General features: G+C 44.2%; 1 protein-coding gene across 2 annotated transcripts in view; it reads left to right on the top strand.

Annotated features, from left to right (window-relative positions):
* The window catches only part of LOC110259862 (transmembrane protein 238-like), a 39,230-nt gene continuing 28,475 nt past the window's right edge, over positions 36-10,790 (top strand). The window contains exon 1 of one of the 2 annotated variants that reach the window (XM_021086181.1): positions 36-196. The gene's annotated coding sequence lies outside the window, so the exon portion shown is untranslated. The remainder of the gene's footprint in view (positions 197-10,790) is intronic. The other variant, XM_021086182.1, reaches the window with a different exon arrangement.

Genomic DNA, 10,790 nt, shown 5'->3' with positions numbered 1-10,790 from the left:
GCCTCCCTCTCCAGCGGGCGGGGCGGGGCCGCCAGGGGCGGTCCGAGAGCGGTGCCGGGAGGCCCTCCGCCTCCCGGTTGTCGAACGGGCTCCCGGCCCACAGGAGGAATCCGCCCGGGGATGTCGCGGAGTGGGGGAGGGCCAAGAATTCCCGAGGAAAGACGAGTAGCCCGGGTCGAGTCTCAGAAAATGCGAGGTACTCTGTTGATGTTATCGTTCCCTGCGGGCCCCTCCCAGAGCTCACCTGAGCGACCCACGGGAGGGGGGAGGGGGAGGACGGGCGCGATCATCAACCCTTGGAATGTGGGAAGCCTGGGGTCCCTGTTACCCCGAAAGCAGCCTTCTGCAACCCACTAGCCACCCCCGAACACCACCATGGTCGGAAACTGAGGCGGGTCAAAGACTTGCTCCAGGTCACTGAGTACATTCTGGTGAAAAAAGCTAAAGCAACAGCGGTGGGAAAGGGAAGGGAGGTGCGTGTGAGCAAGCCCGCCTCCCCTTCCTCGCCTCCTCAGGCTCCTCATCAGGTCAAGCTCAAGGAGGCCTCCAAGGGACCGGGGGAGGCCAGGAAGTCTACACCATAGATGCTCAGTATTGAGAAGCGATGACAGGAGGAGTTCCCGTCGTGGCTCAGTGGTTAACATATCCGACGAGGAACCATGAGGTTGCGAGTTCGCTCCCTGGCCTCGCTCAGTGGGTTAAGGATCCGTGGCCGTAGGCTGGTGGCTACAGCTCCGATTCGACCCCTAGCCTGGGAACCTCCATATGTCGCGGGAGCGGCCCTAGAAAAGGCAAAAAGGCAAAGGCAAAAAAGAAAAAAAAAAAAAAAAAAAAGGGAGATGACAGGAGTTCCCGTGATGGATCAGCGGTAACGAATCCGACGAGGAACCATGAGGTTGCAGGTTCGATCCCTGGCCTCGTTCAGTGGTTTAAGGATCCAGCGTTGCCTTGAGCTGTGGTGTAGGTCGCACCTGTAGCTCCCATTAGACCCCTAGGCCTGGGAACTTACATATGCTGCAGGAGCAGCCCTAAAAAGCAGAAGGAAAAAAAAAGAGAGAGAGAGAAAGAAATAGGTGACAGTCATGGTACTCGTCTGTTCCTTCTGTCTCTGGTGCTAGCCCTTCGCAATTAGCCAGAACTGCTTCTGAGAGTGGAACCCTAGACTCTGCATCGCCACCGCCAAGCTTTCCTAAGGATGATGGCAATTAAGGGGATGTCACATCCCACCCGCTAGAGTGCGCTAAGGACATTAGGTGCATGGTCTTTTCACAACCTCAGGCCCCTGCTGTTCCCATTTCACTGGAAGAAACTGAGGCTCAGGGGAAGTAGGGGAACCCAGATTCAAATTCATTTCTATATGGTGCCAAACCTCCGTCTCCCTGCTTCTATGAAAACCTGAAACATCACACCATCCCTCAGCCATACTCTGAGATCACTGTCTCCCCGCCGGAGTGAGCCCCTCAAGGCAAGACTTGGGTCTCTTCTTGATCACCCACCACTGGCCTGCCTGACACAAAACAGGTGTAAGGTTAAGGCGTGTCCACACAGATTACAGGTTTTAGACTCTCCAAAACATGGGTAAACAACATTTTCTTTCCTCTGAAGTTCTCCATAGGCCACAGGGGATAAAATATCCCACATAAATCTAGAAAGACTTTTGCTTTCAAGGAATTTCCCAATCAATATGGACGGAGGAAAATTAATTTAAATGCATAGGTCCTGGAGTTCCTTGATGGCTCAGTGGGTCAAGCATCCAGTGTTGTCACTGCTGCTGTGGTGTGGGTTGGATCCCTGGCCCAGGAACTTCTGCATACCCCAGGCACAGACAAAAAGACAAAAAAAAATTAAGTAGTTCCCATTGTGGCTCAGTTGTTAATGAATGCAACGAGTATCCATGAGGATGAGGATTTGAGCCCTGGCCTTGCTCAGTGGGTTAAGGATCCGGCGTTGCGGTGAGCCGCAGTATAGGTTGTAGACATGGCTTGGATCCTCCGTTGCTGTGGCTGTGGTGTAGGCTGGCAGCTGCAGCTCCAACTCGACCCCTAGCCTGGGAACCTCTATATGCCATGGGTGCAGCCTTTAAGGGACAAAAAAAAAGTTTGGTGAGTAAAATGATTTTTTCTTATGTGATGGGAGTGGGTGCCCTCGAGTGATAAGGAGATAAAATAGCTATCCATGCAGGCGAGCATGTGAATCTGTGTACTTTCTTCAGCTCGTGAGACTCCCAAATAATAAATCAATGAATTTTGTTACATACCAGCACACCCTTTGACCCAGCAACCCAACTTGGGAAATAGCTCTAAGAAAATAAACTCCTCAGATAAGATTTATACAATGAAAAGTTAAATTATAGGATTTTCACATGATAGAATAGGCATTCATTCCAACGTAGAGTGTTTTTGAAGACTATCTCCTGGCCATTTAAAAGTACTTCAGGGAGTTCCCGGTGTGGTGCAATGGGATCTGTGGCATCTCTGGAGTGCTGGGACACAGGTTCAATCCCCAGCCTGGCAAAGTGGGTTAAGGATCCAGCATAGCTGTCACTGTGGCGTAGGTCAAAACTGTGGCTTGGGGAATTCCCATTGCGGCGCAGCAGAAATGAATCTGACTGGTATCCATGAGGACGCAGGTTCGATCCCTGGTCTCACTCAATGGGTCAGGGATCTGGCATTGCCCTGAGCAGCAGTGTAGATTCAGACAAGGTTCATATCCCAGGTTGCTGTGGCTGTGGTGTAGGCTGGCAGGTGTAGCTCCCATTCGGGTCTGGGAACTTCCATAAGCTGTCAGTGAGGCCCTAAAAAGCTGAAAAAAAAAAGAAAAGAAAAGAAAAGAAAAGAAAAAAGAAACTCTGGCTTGGATCTGATCCCTGGCCTGGGAACTCCACATGCTGCAGGGTGGCCAAAAAATAAATAAAAGTAAAAAATAATACTTTAAACAGCTGAAGTTTACAGTATAACCCTACCTTTATAATTATAAATCATACAACAGAGAGAGAGCCAGACGTAAACATATCCATATGTGTATTCCCACTACGCATGGCATACATGGGGTTTCTCCTAGAACAAGCAGAGGAGAGGAGTGAAGAAAAAAAATAGGAAAAATGAATGAAACATATCACAGTGGTTACTGGTTATCTTCTGCTGGTGGAATTCCTCTGCACAATTCTTATTTTTGTCCTTGTAATTTTATTTTCCACATTTCTATGAGAACCTAAACTTTTGTGATTCAGAGGAAAAAATTAAAAATAAAACGAAATCAGATTCATAAACTCAAGAAAACTCTGTTGAAAGTTATCTCGATATTATTCTGAAACCTCAGAGACATAAGTATAAGGATAAAGATGCCCATAAGTTTTAAGTTGCTGATTGTGGGGTTTTTTTGAAAAACTTTGTATTCCTTTGTTTACCAGGGGCTCTGGGGAGGGAGATGAGGGGAGTTTTTGGTTAATGAATATAGAGTAGGAGTTCCTGTCATGGCACAGTGGAAACAAATCCGACTAGGAACAAATTTCAGGTTCGATCCCTGGCCTTGCTCAATGGGTTAAGGATTTGGCGTTGCCGTGAGCTGTGGTGTAGGTCGCAGATGCGGCTCGGATCCCGTGTTGCTCTGGTGTAGGCCGGCGGCTGTAGCTCCGATTTGACCCATAGCCTGGGAACTTCCATATGCCGTGGGTGCAGCCCTGAAAAGACAAAAGACAAAAAAAAAAAAAAAAAAAAAAATGAGTATAGATGAAAAAATATGCCTTTACCTCTTGATTCAGGAATCTCATTCTAAGTATATATCACAAAACACACTGGCAAAAAAATTAAATGACGTGTGCTCAAGGCAATTCATTTTAACAACTTTACAACAGCACAGTCATAGAAACAATATAAATGCCTATCAATCAGGGATCAACAAGCTAGAGCCTTACAATTTTAATAAATTTTCTTTAGAAACAGTATAGTTTTGGGGGATTTTTGTTTGTTTGTTTTTGCTTTTTAGAGCCACACCTGTGGCATGTGGGAGTTCCCAAGCTGGAGTGGAAGACCGGCGGTCGAATCAGTGAGCCCCAGTAAGGCCACCCGAGGCTGGTAGCACCTCCTCACAGACACTCAAGTGCTGCAGCGCTCATACCTAAAACCTCGGGGGCCACAGAATCCCTTTACAAAACCAATCCGAAGTAGGTTCCAATAGTCTCCCTTGTAGCTGCTTGTCTTTTTTTTTCTTTTCTTTTTTTAGGGCTGCACTCACAGCTTATGGGTTCCCATCATGGCGCAGTGGAAACGAACCCGACTAGTATCCATGAGGATGAGGGTTCCATCCCTGGCTTCGATCCCGTGGGTGGGTTAAGGATCTGGCCTTGCGGTGAGCTCTGGTGTAGGTCTCAGACAAGGCTCAGATGCTGCATTGCTGTGGCTGTGGTGTAGGCCAGCAGCTGCAGCTCCAGATTTGACCCCTAGCTTGGGAATCTCCATATGCCACAGGTGCGGCTCTAAAAAGAGACAAAAATAAATAAATAAATAAAATAGAAACAAACTCACAGATTTCAAAACCAATCTTATGGTTACCATAGGTAAAACCATTGGGGGGAGGAAGAATTGGGAGCGTGGCAATAACACACAGACACTGCTGTGTAAAATAGATGAGTAACGAGAATCTACTGTATATCACAGGAAAATCTCAATAGTTTGTAATAACCTGTATGGGGAAAAAGAATGGATATATTTATATGAGTGACTTATCCACCTTGCTATACACTTGAAAATAATATAACATTGTAAATCAGCTATACTCCAATGTCAATAAATTTTAAAAAAGAGAAAAATAAAATTGGACAGCTTTTAGTTCTGTCTCTATGACTAAAGCCAAAAAGATGATTTTTTTGGTAACACTATATGGCCACAATATTCCTTTTTTTTTTTTTTTTTTTTTGTCTTTTTAGGGCCTCACCCACAGCATACAGAGGTTCCCAGGCTAGGGGTCCAGTCAGAACTGTAGCCATCGGCCTACACCATAGCCACAGCAACACCAGATCCGAGCCGTGTCTGAGACCTACACACAGGTCACGGCACCGCCAGATCCTTAACCCACTGAGCTAGGCCAGGGATCGAACCTGCGACCTCATGGTTCCTAGTCTGATTTGTCTCCACTGCGCCACGATGGGAACTCCTGGTCACAATATTCTTTAGATTGGAGAAAAATGCCCCAGGTGAGGCTTATTAGACTATCCCAAACTGGTTTTGCCAGATTGATAAAGCATCTTTTCAGAATGCTGGCCCTGAGGGAACAGGTCATTCTAGGAGGAACTTTCTTTTCTCCACCTGTGCCTCTAAGATGTAAATGTTTTATTGGGGCTGTCAGGACCTCATCTTGGTCTTATCTAGACTACCTGCAATACTCAAGACTGAGGGGACCAAAGAGAAAAGAGGATTTTTTTTTTTTTTTTTTTACGGCCACACACACAGCCTGTGGAAGTTCCCAGGCTAGGGGTTGAATCAGAGCTGCCGCTGTCAGCCACAGCCACAGCAACGTGGGATACAAGCCTCGTCTGTAACTTATACCACAGCTCACGGTATCCTCACCAGATTCGTAACCCACTGAGCAGGGCCTGGGGTCAAATCTGCAACCTCATGGATACCAGCCAGGCTGAGCCACAGTGGGAACCCCCAGAATTGACTCTTGAATTCATATTTTCCACTCAAGAAGGGCCTCTTCGTTGAACTGGTCTATATAAAAAACTACTGACCTCAATGACACCCACAGGAGGATAAGCAGTGTGAGGCAGCAGATCCAAGAGTCTAGACCAGGCTAGACCCGTCTTACTAATTCAGTTGAACTCTTTACCAAATGTTTGTCTCCCTATCAAAATTGAATATTATTATGTTACTTTTTTTTTTTTTTTTTTTTTTTTGCTATTTAGGGCTGCACCCGCAGCATATAGAGGTTCCCAGGCTAGGGGTCAAATCTGAGCTACAGCTGTTGGCCTGTGCCACAGCCACAGCAACACAGGATCTGAGCCACGTCCACAACCTACACCACAGCTCACAGCAATGCCGGATCCTTAACCTACTAAGCGAGGCCAGGGATCGAACCCACAACCTCATGGTTCCTAGTCACATTCGTTTCCACTGTGCCATATTGGGAGCTCCTATTATGTTACTTCTGACCAAACTAGTGCCCCCAGTGTTCAGGATAGAAAGGTAATTTTCTAGCGAAGTTTTCACAGAGTATAATTACTCATGACATGTATTATGCTTGCTTTAAGTCTACTGCTAAAAGAGTAGGTACAATGCTTACGTGACGATTCAGTACAATTGATAAAATGTATAGCTTATGAAATGTTTGCCTATCAGTGTACCTGATTTTGTTCACTATGTTTGATTGTTTTATCCCAAGGTAGATAACTCGGTAGATATCTATTTCTTTTTTTTGTCTTTTTGGGGCTGTACCCATGGCATGTGGAGGTTCCCAGGTTCCCTAGCCTGGGAACCTCTATATGCTGCAGGTGCAGCCCTAAATAGCAAAAAAAAAAAAAAAAAAAAAAAAAAAGTAGCATAATAATATTCAATTTTGATAGGGAGACAAACATTTGGTAAAGAGTTCAACTGAATTAGTAAGACAGGTCTAGCCTGGTCTAGGGGTCAAATTGGAGCTATAGCCGCTGACCTACGCCATAGCCACAGCAACGCAGGATCTGAGCCACGTCTGCGACCTAGACCACAGCTCATGGCAACACCAGATCCTTAACCTGCTGAGCAAGGCTAGGGGCCGAACCTGCATCCTCACAGATGCTAGTCAGGTTCATTTCCACTGAGCCATGACGGGAATTCCTACGTAGATATCTATTTGTGTGTGTACATGCATGTATGTGTATATATATGAAGTTATATATATAAAGTACAGTAAAGTTTATAGTATAGTATAAATTTGAAGTTTAAGTATGTCTTAGGCAATATTTGGGACAAAATCATACTAAAAATATTTATAGTTCCCGTCGTGGCGCAGTGGTTAACGAATCCAACTAGGAACCATGAGGTTGTGGGTTTGATCCCTGGCCTTGCTCAGAGGGTTAACGATCCAGCGTTGCCGTGAGCTGTGGTGTAGGTCACAGACGCGGCTCGGATCCCGTGTTGCTGTGGCTCTGGCGTAGGCTGGTGGTTACAGCTCTGATTCGACCCCTAGCCTGGGAACCTCTATATGCCGCAGGAGCGGCCCTAGAAAAGGCAAAAAGACAAAAAAATAAATAAATAAAAATAAATAAATAAAATAAAAATATTTATCTGAAATTCATATTTAACTGGGTATCCTGTATCTAACCTTGTCTATTCACAGTAGCTCCATGGTTCTCAAACCTCAGGGTGCATTAAAATGCATGTTAAAACACTAATTTTAAAAAGATAGGGAGTTCTTTCTATGGCTCAGTGATTAGCGAACGCGACTAAGCATCCATGAGGATTCAGGTTCGATCCCTGGCCTCCCTCAGTGGGTTAAGGATCCGGCATTGCCATGAGCTGTGGTATAGGATGCACATGCAGCTCAGATCTTCTGTTGCTGTGGCTGTGGTGTAGGCCAGCGCCTAAGCTCCAATTTGACCCCTAGCCTGGGAACTTCCATATGCCACAATTGCAGCCCTAAAAAGCAAATGATAATAACAATAATAATAAAAATAATAAAAAATAAAACAGAAAAACAATAAAAAAAAAACCACACAAAAAAATGGAGTTCTCTTGTGGCATGAGTGGGTTCAGGAGCCAGCATTGTCACTGCAGATGGCTGGGGCTGCTGCTTGTGATGTGGTCTCAGTTCCTGGCTCAGGAACTTCTACATGCCTCATGTGAGGCCAAAAAAAAAAAAAAAAAAAAAGAAAAGAAAAAGAAAAAAAAGAAACCAACAAACAAAAGAAATTTTTTAAAAAAATGAATAAAACACTGATGGCTGGGCCCTACCCCTGATTCAGCAGGTCCAGGGGCTTGGTAATTTACATTTCTAACAAGTTTGCCGGTGACTCTGATGCTGCTGGTTGGGGACCACAGTTTGAGAACCAGTGCAACAGCTCAGATGGAGCCTTCATTTAGAAGTAACAGCTGTGTCAAAACAGCATCAGGCAAAATCAAATGGGGAGGCCTGTATAGTGTCTAATGGAAAGAGAGGGTAGAATAAAGCAATGTATTCTTTTCGAATTTATACATAATTACCTTCAAGTTACTTCGCTTACAGCAGTTTTTGACCCAGGGTGAGCTTTAGGATGATCTGTACGCTTTTGATTTCTCCTAATGCAGGACCTCATCCCCATGACTCTTGTTCAGGTGGTTTGCGAGGAGGGCAGAGGCACCTGTATTTATATATATATATATACATATATATATATATATATATACACATACAGTAATCTTTAATAATTAATTATAAATATAAAGACTTTTCCAATCATGTCACCTATAGATCATTTAAAAACATGGAACGCTTCATGAATCTGCGTGTCATCCTTGCACAAGGGCCATGCTAATCTTCTCTGTATCATTCCAATTTTAGTGTATGGGCTGCCATAAGCGAGCACGCGTCTGTATTTTTAAAAGCTCCTTAAGTGGTTGATTATTCTGAGCAATGACATTAGAATCACTGCCCTATAGGAAGTAACAAGTATTACTCACAGTCCCTGTTAATCAGATCCTTCACTGCTTGCAGAAGGGCATTGAAGCCGCAAACTTATGAGGGGAAAAAGGAAAAAAATACAAATCTGAGTTGTAAAATGGGTTCCCCTGAAGATCCACGTTGTTGTAATTAATGGCAATCCATGCCATATTTTTAAAAGGTGAATGTTTCTTCTCCGAGGAAATAGGTCGTCTCTGAAGGTTAAAGGGGATCTTGTCTTGTCTGTTGACATTTCTTCTAATTTTTTTGCCTATGAGCTACTTTTTATAATCGGTAAGTGAAATAAAAATTTCATATAAAATGCCTTGACGTCGCTCAGAAAATTTTTTTAACTTTTCTCTTGAAATGAAGGTTTCATTCATGTGAACTTAAAATTCTTCCTGCTTAGAAAACAGTTTAATGGCTGTAGGTTCTCCGAATTTTCTTTAAAAGTATTAGCGACACATAGAAAGTTATCTTGGAGTTCCCGTTGTGGTTCAGCGGTTATGAACCCAAGAACCCAATGTCGTGTCAGTGAGGATGTGGATTCGATCTCTGGCCTTGCTCAGGGGGTTCAGGATCAGGCATTGCTGCAAGCTGTGGTGTAGGTCACAAATGTGGCTCGGATCCAGTGTTGCTACAGCTCTGATTGGACCCCTAGCCCAGGAACTTCCATGTACCATGGTTGCAGCCTTAAAAAAAAAAAAAAAAAAAAAAAAAATTTAACTAGTCAGAGCCCTTTTTTGAATTTTTTTTTTTTTAGTTTTTAAAATTTTTGCATTATAGTTGATTTACAATGTTCTGTCAATTTTTGTTGTACATCAAAGTGAGCTGGTTTATATATATATATGTATATATATATATTCTTTCTCCTTTTTTTGAAACTTGAAATGATGTTTGCATTTAGCTTAAAGCACTACCCTGATGACTCAGGATAAAGGTTACTACAGTCTTTTAAAGTATAGTTGATGAACAGCATCTTATTAGTTTCAGGTGTCCAACATTAGAATCCATGTTCAAATACATCTGTTAAGAATCCCACATGTGTATCTAAAAAGAAGTTGACGGAGTTCCCGTCATGGCGAAGTGGTTAACGAATCCGACTAGGAACCATGAGGTTATGGGTTCGGTCCCTGCCCTTGCTCAGTGGGTTAACGATCCGGCCTTGCCGTGAGCTGTGGTGTAGGTTGCAGACTCGGCTCGGATCCCGCGTTGCTGTGGCTCTGGCGTAGGCCTGTGGCTACAACTCCGATTCGACCCCTAGCCTGGGAACCTCCATATGCCGCGGGAGCGGCCCAAGAAATAGCAAAAAAAAAAAAAAAAGAATCCCACATTGTCACTGCTGTGGTGCAGGTCTTTGCTGTGGCTCAGGTTCAATCCCTGCCTAAGGAACTTTCACATGCTGTGGGTTCGGCCAATACAAACAAACAAAAACAAAACATATGTTCACAAATTTATCAGAAAGGACAGATGTCATGAGAGCCCTATTCCTGTGTTGTCCTGATAGGAGGAGGTGGGAGTCGGTCACAACAGTGCTGTGGATTGCTTACCCAGAGGACTGCTAGACAGTCCTCTCCTGATCTTCCTTAAAGGCTATTTCTTGGCATTGTTTTAAGTATCAAAGACAAATTGCATGGCTCAGCAGAAACGAATCTGACTAGCATCCATGTGGACGCAGGTTCGATCCCTGCCTCACTCAGTGGGTTAAGGATCTGGGGTTGCTGTGAACTGTGGTGTAGGTCGCAGACATGGCTTCGATTTTACATTGCTATGGTGTGGCAGCTACAGCTCTGATTTGACCCCCAGCCTGGGACCCTCCATATGCCATGGATTCAGCCCTAAAAACACACACACACACACACACACACACACACACACACACACACACTCTCTCTCTCTCTCTCTCTCTCTCTCTCTCTCTCTCTCTCTCTCTCTCTCTCTCTGCTTTGTGCTTTGGTTTTTCTTTCACTGAAATGGGGGCACTTCCAGAAAGTAAAAGATTCAGAACTCTTTCTACTTAAAAGCTCATAAAAAAATACAGTGTAACTTCATGGTTTTTGAGCGCCTCTACAATCAGAATTGTTGTTAATATTTCAGTGTATTTTCTTCTAGCCTTTGTTATGGATGTTTTCCTTTATTATTCTTTTCCTTTGTTGTGTATTTTCCAAGTTTTCTTT

The sequence above is a fragment of the Sus scrofa genome, chromosome 3 (assembly GCF_000003025.6).
Source record: "Sus scrofa isolate TJ Tabasco breed Duroc chromosome 3, Sscrofa11.1, whole genome shotgun sequence".
In the NCBI taxonomy this organism is placed as follows: domain Eukaryota; kingdom Metazoa; phylum Chordata; class Mammalia; order Artiodactyla; family Suidae; genus Sus; species Sus scrofa.
This window is presented reverse-complemented; position numbering and strand designations above follow the sequence as displayed.